At 37.7% G+C, this 12,190-nt stretch overlaps 1 protein-coding gene and 1 long non-coding RNA gene across 2 annotated transcripts in view; one reads left to right on the forward strand and one right to left on the reverse strand.

Moving 5' to 3' along the window:
* PDE7B (phosphodiesterase 7B) overlaps positions 1-12,190 on the forward strand; it is a 386,530-nt gene that overhangs the window by 59,442 nt on the left and 314,898 nt on the right. The window lies entirely within an intron of this gene.
* LOC117020436 (uncharacterized) lies at positions 138-11,639 on the reverse strand. The gene is made up of 3 exons (XR_004422700.1): positions 11,567-11,639; positions 9,814-9,942; positions 138-253 (listed from the first exon to the last, which is right to left on the reverse strand). It is a non-coding gene; the product is annotated as an uncharacterized LOC117020436 (long non-coding RNA).

The raw sequence follows: 12,190 nt of genomic DNA on the forward strand, positions 1-12,190 counted from the left end.
CTCTTAACCTTCATTACTTCCTTAGAGGCTCCATCTCCAAATACAGCCATACTGGGGGTTCGATATATGAATTTTGAGGTGCACAGTCAGTCCATAATAGTCACGACAATGTCAGTCTGGTTTAACTCCAGGTCTATAAGGCGTTGTTTTACTTAATGAGAGTGAACCGCCCCTCCGATTCTTAGAGCATGGGTTCTCATCAGCATCCCAGGTGACTGGATTAAACACAGATAATTCCTGTTCGCGAGTTTATCTAAAAATGATACAAACTGATAATCAGAATAGTCTATCAGCAGAAGCTGATCTTGTTAACAGAACTTATAAAAAGATTTTAGTGCCTTTTGTGCAATACCCATATACGAGGGATTATTATTAAAGGAGGTATAATGAGGTCACAATGATAATTCATGTTGTCAGAAACACACTTCACACACTGTTCTGCAGGAAGAGCAAAAAAGAATGTAGTATTGTATACAAAAATTAGCAGTTCCCAACAAAGCAGTGATTTGAAGCAATTTTATAGATATAACAAAAGAAAATTTGTAAAATGAGAAAAAAATAGGATTGGGCGTGAATTAGCTTTCTCATTTTTCCACTTTGACTTAGTTACCAAGTGCTCGCATAGCTACCATAGGATGGAATACTCAGGAACCAGAAGCCTCAGAAAGTGAGAGCTCAGATGTCCAAACGTGGAAGACAAAAACAAGCCTGAAAAACACTGCCCTTGGAGAAATTAGAACTACAAAGAGATGCTTTCCAAAGTTAAAATTTCTGTGGTGGGATAAGCACCTCATTCTCATGAAAATGATAACTTCTTAGAATGGATAACAACAAAAAAAAAACAAAAAAGTCACTGGGCACAGCTGGATTGCTGCCTGGTTTTGAGTGTAAGAGTTCCAATGTTTTTCAAGCAAAAGGCCAGTTATCCTCGGATTTTACAGAGAAAGACACATTCTATGTATAAGTCTTTTCTGTAACTGAGCACTTCACACAGGGCCCTGTAACTCTCCTGGGAAAGTGGGAGCAGGAAAAGGCAAAAGGGAAGAGGAGAACACCACCTGACAGACAAGAGACTGTGAAGTGAATTCTACAGTGCACGTTGGCACAGAACCAAGTTAGCTGGGTGGATAATTTAGGCATCAAAGGGACATAAATCATGAGGATAAAGTTGAGTTTAAAAAAATGAGACATTTGCTCGCTCATCAGATATTTTCTAATAGGTAACGGGTATTATTTTTTTTCGTTTTGTTTTACTGAAACTGATGAGGAGGCGTTTTTATGACAGGTTGTTCGTCTGATAAAACTTAAGTGACAGAGCTAACGTTTGGCTTTTTCTGTTTGTTTTTCAAACAGAGCTTCAGTTAGGTAGAATTGGAGAAATGAGAGCTGCAGAAAAGTCATTGGTGATTTGATCCAGCATTCAAATATCAGTTCGTGAAGTAACAAATAAAATTCTATACTGTCATTATTAACCAAATTAAAAGTTATAAGAATGTCATTTTATGTGAAAGAGTCTCATCTTTCCTGGCAAAAAAGTCATAGGAATAAATGAATCTACTGAAGTGCAGTCTTAAAAAATATTCACTATTTTTTAAGTAGTTAAAAATTAATGTAAGATATTAATTATATATACACATATCTATATAGATGTACATTCGATTGGTTCTATTTCTCGGAAACTGTGATTAATACATATGTATAAAGTCATTTGTTTATCACAACGACCCCAAGGTAGCTACATTTTCACCATCTTTATTTTATCGATGACGACATTGAGTCTGGAAATCTTAAATAGCTTGTCCAACAGTATTTAATCACTAAGTGGCAGGATGGGCATTCAAACTCATTGCCCGCAATCTTCACAATGCAAATATACTTTTTCAACTCAACAAAACTAACTTTAAAAAATTATTTTGTTTTCTTTAAAAAAACAAAAATGATACGTTGTAATTCCTTATTTGGATAGGATACCTTTTTAGGGAGACCAAAATATTTTAAAGTGTAAGTTCTCAAAGTGGTTATCAAAAAGCAAGTACTAAGTTGTTTGCCTTTCTCAGTCTCATTCCCCTGAGTGTATGGCTGAGGTTTTCAGTAACTATATGACATATGAGGGTATCATTACTATGATGTCGACAGCAATGGGTTCATTTTGTTAATTTGAATGAATTAATAAATATTTTTAAAACATCTGAGGTTTAAATGTTAATAAATAGTGTTGATATAATTCTCATTAACAAAAGCCCTTTGGAGTCTTAAATAATTTATGAATTTAACAAGGTTCTGAGACCATGAAGTATGAGAACTGCTATTTTAGAGACATTACAAACATTAAGACATTTTTGTGAAATGAATACTGTTATTTACCAGTTTAGCAGGTGCAGTTTATACAGCTTTTACAGAATTCTTTAATTCTTCCCATACTCAAATCTGGGTAAGGGAGGGGAAAAAAATAAACCTAAAATGAATCTTCGCAAATATCTTAAATGTTATTTTCAAATTTTAATGTTTTTACTTGGCCACAGTCAGAATAATTTTAGGCCCTGGGTCTATGTTTCAGTCATAATTCCTACCAATTTTATCCAATTTCAATTGGATAAATGTCAGCGTACCTTCTTACAATGGTGAATGAAAGGTTAACAAAACATTTTCCCAACTTTCTCAAATGTCCAATAGGCGATCTTTGCAGAGAGCCCATTGAAACGTATGTGGTGGAGCAAAGACCTGCCTGCTGGCTCTGGGTGCACAGTGACTCTGCACTTTCTGGTCCAGCTTCCTGCGGGTTGCCTGAGGGCGGGCGGTCCACATCCCCTGGGCATTCTCCCAAGGGTGGGGCAACAGCCATAACAACTTAACATCACTTTGCTGGGCATTTCAGAGGAACAGCAGCAAAGCTGACACAGAATGAAGTGAGCCTGCCTCTTCTTAGATCAGTAAGCTCTGGAGATGCAGCCTGGCCCAATTCTAGGGCAGAAATAGGAGGGAGTTCGGAAGGCTCCTCTTCCATCCATATTGGGCTAATGTGTGTTTTCCTACTCCACCAGGGAAAAATGCAGCATAGAATCGGCGCCTCGGTGGTATTAGATGAGTCAATGAGATGGAACAAAGGAATCCCAAGCTGACGCCTCTTTCTCACCACAGTTTGTGGAGAGTCTTGTTCGTCAAAAACCACACTATCGCCATTCTTTATGTTTGTATAGAATGTCACTTTACAAAGCACTTTCACATTCATTATCACTCAAAGACACTGTGATGTAAACCAGGCAGGTAGTGTTATCCTTATTTTATAGATCAGAAAATTGAAAATCCAGAGGCTCAGGCAATTTACTCAAGCTCACAGGTAGCAAGAGCCTTGCCAGTCCTGGAAGCCGGTTCATCTGCTTTTCAATCCCATATCAGGTCTACTAACTATGCAGATGGCGCATGTGGCAGGCTTTCTCATTAGATCCAAAATTACTTAACCGCAGACATGTTCTTTGCATTAAGCGTATTTGGAAGGAAGGTAGAGAGACACACACACACAGAAAAAAGCAAAAATTGAGAAGAAAAAAGTAATCACATTCTTTTATAAAATTCATGGCTATTCTCATTTCTATACCATTTATTTCTTCCCATTCATTACACATAAAAAGTCAGGGGACACCGTTGTCAACCTCTAGAGATTAAGCAATTTTTGTACATGCACCAAAGTCATCATTTGGAATAGCATAAGAACACTTGTTGATTCAAGCTTTTCTTTATGGGTGTCAGTGGCCAAAATGAATCAGGGTGCTGAGGAGATTCCAAGATTAAGACAGGACTCCTTCAACATTCGCTAACATGTTCTCTCTTTTTTTGAATGAAAAAAAAAAATATATGAAGAAATTTATTATAAGGAATTGGCTCATGTGATTATGAAGGCAGGCAAAGCCCAAGATCTACTGAGTGAGTCAGAAAGCTAGAGACTCAGGAGAGCTGATGGTATGGTTCATTCCCATCTGAAGACTGGCAGGCTCAAGACATAGAATGAGCTAATGTTTCAGTTCAAATCCAAGGGCAGGAAAAAGCTGATATCCTAGTTTGAAGGCCATCAGGCAGGCAGGATTGTCTCTTCCTTGGGGGATACTCCGTCTTTTTGTTCTAGTCAAGCCTTCAACTGATTGAACAAGGCCCACCTATATTAGGGAGGGCAAGCTGCTTGACTCAGAATACCCTTTTAATCTTACCAAAAACACTCTCATAGGAGCCAGAATAATGTTTGACCACGTATCTGAGCACCTTACGGCCCAGTCAGGTTGGCACATAGAATTAACCTTCACAAACCAGCATGTTCTCTTGAGGTCCATTAGCATATAAGGGCAGCAGCTTTGGGTCCATAGCTCGTGCTGAATGCAGAACAGCCTTCTGCAGGACACGCTAGAGTTTCTTTAACCATTAATTACTTTTACAGCTGTTGCTCTAAAAACAGAAGGGATAAAAATTGCACTGTTTTTTCCATTGAAAGTGCAGAGGACCAGCAAACAGAAATCCATAGACTCATAAATCAATCAAATACACGTTTCCTTTAATGTGTGTTGGCTTATTTGAAAATCAGTTATAAGAGAGTATTAACAAATAACAAAACATGAACATTAAAAAAGAGTTCAATAAACGAGGTAGGAAGTGAAACACTGACTGCCCAGTGAGTGTGAGGTCGGCAATAAGCCTCCATCCCTGCAGGATGTTTAGCACTGTACCTGGAATGTTCTCTTTCGCCCAGGTATATGACTGTGTCTCTGTCTTGGTAGAATGAGACCTCATAATAGAAATTAAAAGGTACTTGACAGAAAGACAAAAATACATTCCATCTTCACTTTATTTCATAGATTGAAATTGGTAATGGCTACACACACAAGAGGTGGAATATCCACTCTGACTGAACATCATTTGACCATGGAGTCATTTTTGTTAGTTATTTCTACATTAATCCCCATTCTCTATCTTCTAGTCTCTTTTTCTCCACATAGCACCAGCTTTTCACTGCTGCAGTTTTAGGGCAAATCTCTCATTCTTCCCTTGGAGGGACATTTATTTGCATAACGATTGCCTCTTCCAATTACTCCCCAGAATAAGCGCCACTTAGAATCCGCTTTGCCTGTTGCTGGTGCTATTCCAAAGTAGTAGCATCTTTACGTGCCAGATTTGAAAGATGCATTTGAAACTAGGGAAGACACTTTAGAAGGAATTGAATGTGAATATCTACTGTCGCAACCATTTCCTTCTGTGTTTTTCAGATGAAGCGTTGATTAGTGGCAATATGAAAATCATTAACCAAAGCAAGCACTGCACTTTGAGATGGTGTCTTTAAATTAGCGACCTCTACAGTACGGCAAGGACTTGAAACGACTGTATGTTTACATCGGGGTTAAAAATAAATAAATTATTAGATGGGGGTTCAAGATTTTCTAAATCATAGCAAATTCTCTTTCATAGGAAGTATGTTACATTCATGTTCTCCTGCATGAATGTGTGGTAAAAGTCTTCCTCACATCCAAGGCTGAAATAAAACCACAGGAACATTCTCATTTGAAAAGTAAATTATAGCGATGAATGAGTCACTATATGAAAAAAAAAGTCAGATTTTTTTCTCACTTCTCTGAGGAGATTTTTCCAAATGAATTGAAAATGAATTATCATATTCCATACTAAGAGTGTAGGCTCTGTAAGAGACAGACAAGGGATATCATACTGGCCTCACCATTTATGTTTTTTGTGTTTTTTTTTTTTTGGCCTCGCCATTTTTGGCTCTTTGATTCTGAGGCAGTCATATACACCTCCAATCCTCATTCTTCAACCCTGTCCAACGGAATAACAGTAGTGCCTATCTCATAGAGTTACTGTGGGCATTACATAGATAATATATATAATACCGGCACAGAAGTAGGTAGATAATAAGATTTCAGTCAAAAAGAGCTATCATTCTTATTTTTATCTCCCGAATCCCTTTCTGTGCTGTCACTGACAGACAGGTGGCAGAGAGTACAAGCATACCCATTCTGACCATTAATAAGCTTACATATGAATATGTATTTGGGAAATGAGAAATGAGAAAAACTAATATTGGAATCATTTAGTCTAAAGTGTAAACAGTTAATGGCGACTTAAACAGCAATATTTAAGCTAAATTTAACACAAGAGGAAGTTTAAGTTGAGGAACATAAAATTTAGGTTAAGATTAAATAATTTGTTAACTACAACTTCTCGGCTACGTATGGAGTTTTTGTTGTTGTTTGCTCATTTGTTTGTTTCAAGTTGTTCTCCTCATTGTCCAGTCTTAAAACCAGAGTCATTATTTTTAGTTTCCATTCCAGTGAGTCACGAGGTCATGTCAATGTTTTCTAGCTCACATCCATCAATTCCTTTTAATTCCCATATTACCTTCCAGGCTGAGTACCCATCCTGTTACCCCTGGATGAATGTAATACCCTCCTAGACATTCACTCAGGCTTTTAATATTTTCCTCTTTCTGCTAAAGCCTGCACTCTGACATTAGATTAATTTTCCTCAAAAACCACTTTGTTTTATCTCTCTGACTTCCAACTGCCTATGTGACAAGATTCTAATTCTTCGATTTAGCTTTCAAGACTCTATAAAACTTTAATCCATCTTCTAGCTCCATTCCCTCACCTTCCCCATTCCCTCTAATCCACATAGTTAGAGGGAAGAGGTGTAGCATGAGAATGAGAATGTGGACTCCAGAGCAGGCTGCCCACAAGCGAACTCTAGCTCTATCATCAAGCAGTTTTAAACTAAAAGTTCAGATATTTTGAATTGTGGAACAAGTATTACATGTACCTGCTGGAGGTGGAAATGTGGGCCTTACTCATTAGTAAGGGTCCAACTCAGATCTGCAGAGTGGACAACTGACCTCATTTCCATGCTTAAAGTAATCATCTAGGTGGAGATTGTGAATGTTCCAACTCTGGAGACATAGAGTTGGCTAGCAGCCAAAGGGGGGATCAGGGCATCAGCAATGAGAATCTTTCACGAGTCCCTTAGCCAAACTCAGGAGATCTGGAATTTCAGTGGGGGTGGGGTGCAGGGATGGAGAGAGGTAGAAATTGTGGAGCTGAGAGAATAAGCTTATTAGAAGTGACAGAAGTCTGCCTCTCCCTTCTGTACTTTATCTTCCCTACCCCTATATTCTTCCAGTGGACAGAAGTGCCCAGAAATGCAAATCACAGTGTTCCAAGGGATCTGGCTGCTATTGACTCAGGTGCCTAAAAGTGGCAATGGGATTTGTTCAAGAGGGGTTGAGAATCAAAATTGAGTGGGTGTGGTGTCACAGGTCACAGAGAGCCACCCAGTTTGGAGCTGGGCCTCAAACAGAGAATACTGAGGGCAACAGCTTCCTGCTAGTTTGGGAGGGGTGTTTAGACCATCATTTACACAGAATTGTCTATATTGTGGGGGTGATAGTTCTTATTATTTTTTATGCCCCCGGAAGTTCTTCAGTATAATACTAGTAACATATTTGAGTCCCTACCATAATTGAAAATTTAACCATATTGCCTCTAATCTTCACTCACTAACAGCTCTACTTTATAAATGAAGAAACTGAAACTCATTTAGGTTAGTTGTAGAGCCAGGAGCCTAACCCACATCTGTGCCTCTAGAGCCCAAAGTCTCACAGCTTTCCTCATACAGATCTGTTGATCTCTTACCTCTCTTACTGTGACCTTTCTTGTTTCCCATAGCTGTAACCTTTCTCTCTCCCCCTGGAAAGTTCTGAGCACAGGTTCTGCCTCTGAGCTGCGGCGTGCTTCATGAAATTGCTTGTTGCTCTCTCTCACTCTCTTTTAACGTAGATGGGCTTAGAAGATGTGAAATGTAAACATTACAGTACCCATGCTGTTCCTCATGAAGATTTAAAAGGAGATACAGAAAGAAAAGCAAAGCTAATAACTCAGAGTTGCATCTGTTAGTTATGACACAGTAAAGGAGAGGGTTCGTCCGAGAATACAGCAAAAGTTACATTTAGAAGATAAATGCAGGATATTTAGAAAGCACCTCATAAAAAATGTATGCTGTGCTATTATGGCCTTCAAGCAAAGCAGACAATGCGTCACAAATCTTTATAGGGAAACCGTTATGTGACAGCATGGTGTAGGTGGCTGCAATAAGTCTGCCTTGCTTTATGAGTTTGATCTTTCCTACTGAGTTTCTTATAAACTTTGCAACATTCCTATGGTTGGGCTATTATAAAATTTTAAATTATAAATTAAAAATTATAAATTTTAAAAAAGGAAGGCCTATGAATTCACACATCGTTTGGTTGCAATGTGTCACTCATGAGCTTTGTTAGATTTACCTCTCTGTATCTCAATTTTCCCATTTATAAAATAGAGAAACTATCTACGTCATGTCACTTCAGTGAGAACTAAGCTTATCTCATCATCTAGTTTCCTAACAAACCCACTTTGGATTTATCTTCAGAGAAGAAAAGATCATATAAATTCAGCTTACGTATTCTTGGCTAAAAAGGTGTACGTGTTCCTTCCCAAGTATACTGGCATTTTAATAAGGAAAAATGAGAAATTATAACCATAATGATCATATTGAGGCAGTAAGGAGAAACTAATAGGAATTGTGCCTGGAGATTAAGGAGAAACTATCCAGGAGTTCTTTGCATTATAGAATTTTTAATTTAAGCCTTCTAAAACTTAAATTGCTAGTATTTTGAAATAGGATATCAAGTTCACTATCAGTCATGCCTTAGTGTGGTTTAAGCTTTTCAGGTCCTTTTTCCAAAGGGAAATTTTAATTTGTGTGTGTTGAGGGCACTGCAGTGCAGTTCATATAACCTGGGTATTTAGGAATTAAGGGAGAAAAGAAAGACAGAATATATGGAAGAAAACCTTCACATAGTTCACACTTGTACTCAGAAGGTAAGAACAAAATGAAATTACTGGTATATATAACTACTTTTGTATGAGAAGGTTTAAAATGTTAATGTATGCTATTTGTATTTATTATTCTTTATTTTGAAATGTTCTACTCAAAGGCACATTTCAAATACCCTTCCTCATCAATACGCTCCCCCACTTATCGTAAATGCCCATAGAAAGTCACACATTTTCTTCCTGTTGAACTATTGCTCTACAAATCATAGTTATTTTCCTAGGATTTTACCGTTTCAAGTTTCATTGCAGTATTTGTGGTAAACTCTATTGTGTGTGATATGTATGACAACAACAATGCATAGGGCCTAAAAGCTAAAATGACCAGTTATTCTGTGGTCAGTAAAAGGAAATTATATAACATTAGTTGCCAATATGCTGTTAAGGGAAAAGTCTTCATATTGCTCCAGTCCACCCCCTGCCCCTGTCACTTGCCACTAATAGTAGGTTTTGCAAATAGGTTCAGGGTAAGTGGACCCTGGAGTACTATTCTCTGTACCCCCAAACCATACCCAACCCTTCCGCTTGGTTATTTCAAATCAGTAGTGGGCAAGTTTCAGTGTATTTAACTCCCACACAGTTTTACTCTCTTCTATCAGAAATGATGTATGTCTAGTACTCTCAATCTTGGCACTTTTGTTATTTATTGACATAAAACATTTTTTTGAAAAGAATAGTTTCACCCAAGATACAGGTCATTGTGGACTTTCCCCCTCATGTTCATATTATTGGTGTTGGTGTATTTTTTTGTTTTTTGGTTGTTGGTTTTTTTTTTACTTTTTTGAGCATTTACTATTTAAATTAAAATGGTTGACAACATTGGTTACTATTTCTATGTTCCTTTGAGTTTGACCCTTCACATCTGCTTTTCTCTCACAAGTAATTGGCTTTCACTTACAATTGCTGCTAACGTCCAGAGCGGAGGGAGCCAGCCCTCCATCAGCCAGTGCTGAGCACACGGTGGCCCTGACCGTTGTCTGGCTTGTGTTGTCCATGATTATGGCTCTTGCTCGCATCTCACTGGTCCCTGGGTCAGAAAGCAGAAAAGGAATTTTGAATTACAGGGAGAACTGATGCTTAAAAAGGCAACAGTTCACTGATGTCGATTTTTTTTTTCAGTCTGAGATAGTTGCCTACAGTTTGTCCTTTATTTCAATCAAGTACGGTTGGTTGCACTTCTTAAGAAACACGATTTCATTATATAGGTTTTGCAAATAGGTGGGCGGTAAGTGAACCCTGAGTCTTGGTGAAAAAATTCAAGAAGATTCTACTGAAAAAATATTGTATATTCATAACTTTCTTCACTGAATATGTGATAGAATAGATACTGAAGACGTTAATTTTAAAAACAGATTTAAAACGTAAGGAATAATATTTTGCTTACTGAAAACCTCTTAAGCATATTATATTATACCTTTTGTTCATATTAATCAGTCATTTATATTCATTTTATGTGCTCCTCCATGCAGTGAATCTCTTTATGCATTTGATTCATACTTGAAAGGCTATAGGTACCTTTAAAAAAGTGGACAGTGATTAAATGTAATGCCTGTCATTTTTATCACTACTTGATTTTTTTTTAAATCTGCTAATAATTTATTTTAGTTTATAGAGTACTAAATATAATTACTGGATCTAATATTTTCAGAGATAAAAACTTTAAAACAAAATTCTTTCACTTACATTCTTTAAAGTTAATTCTTTATTATCTCACTTCTCCTCAAACATCAAGTTTTATCAGTAGTGATGCATTTCCTTGTGTGTTTCTTACCCTACCTGGCTTTATCCGGTCAGATTCATACACCTGAGATGAACTCTCGGCCCCTGCGAGCTATGAAATCGTTCAGGAATGTAGACTTATAAGTAAGCAATTAAAACAGGCTCTGGAGTCCTGCAAGTCATGTGGCATTCATACTAGGCAACAGGTGATGTATTTTCCATCACCCGTTCCCCTAGCCCCAGATACCTTCTCTCAAAATAGAGAATATGTTTTATTCTACCAAGTATGTATACTACCTTTTCCTTCTTAGACATTTTACTGAAAATAGGCAGAGAATAAACAGTACTAAATAAGACATCAAAATGGCTCGTTATAATACATCACTGATTGTGTAATTTTGTAATACAATTTCTATTTGGGCTCCTATTGATTTTTGATCCTGTGTTTCGCCTGTCCTTCTTCTGTGTTTTAGGTTTTGTGTTGACTGTTTCCTCTATTGTCTTTTTTTTTTTCCTGAGACTTTCAAAGTATTTCCCAAAGTGTGGTCTTTATCAAAACTTCTGCATCAGAGCCACTTGTGTGCTTGTTCAGAATCTTCCTGGTTCCCACTCCTTACCCACTCCAACAGAATGACACTCTCTGGAAGAAACATCTCCAGATATGCATTTCAAATAAGTACACCTCCCCTCCCCATGTGGTTCTTATGCATGTGAAAGTTCCAAAATCACTGAGAAAAACAGGCCTGCTAACATCACCTGCAACGCAGTTATCTTCCCAATTGTGCCTTTTCTCTGCACTTTCTCTTTTTTTCGTGTACCAATTCCTTCATTTTCAAGAGGATTTGTGAGCTAGTGCAAAACAGTATTGCTTGGTCCTGACCACAAAATCTATATCCAGCCTTAGACTTTATCCGTATCAGGAATCAACTAACACAGTCTTAGAGGGCTTCAGCGACTCCATAGTTGTACCACACCATTGAATCTATCTTCTTTTAGCATCATCTGGTTGTGCCATTAAATTGAACATACCTAAAATGACAAAAACAAAGAAAACAACAAGAACAAAATTTCATACTTGCTGAGTTTCTCCTTTTATATCTAGTTCCCAAATTTCCAGCTGCTACAAGTGCTCTATGTCTGTCTTATGCCTCCTTCCCACTGAAGCTCTCTGACACTGTATTCATTCTCGTATTATTTATACATGGGAAACACTTAGAACACTGTCTCACACATGTCGTCTGTAATCCATAAATTTTAGTTATTATCATTATTAATATCCTTCCAAACTACACTGAATTAACACCTTGGGTAACACAGTATATTCACAGATAATCTGTGGAAGCCCCAACCCTATTTAATTGATTGATCAACATGCTGGTCCCGTCTTCTGGATCTCTCTGGGGACTCTGGCTCAGGCTTAGCATCTAAGCTATTCTCAGTCTTTCACAGCTTTAGGGGGATTTCCCTGACCTTGTCCCATCCTTAAACCCAAACCCTGAGGGCCCAGTAAGAGATAGGACCAAATATTGCATGTCCTTGAGTGTTTTCAGTCTAGC

This window comes from Rhinolophus ferrumequinum, chromosome 3 (genome assembly GCF_004115265.2).
Source record: "Rhinolophus ferrumequinum isolate MPI-CBG mRhiFer1 chromosome 3, mRhiFer1_v1.p, whole genome shotgun sequence".
NCBI lineage: Eukaryota > Metazoa > Chordata > Mammalia > Chiroptera > Rhinolophidae > Rhinolophus > Rhinolophus ferrumequinum.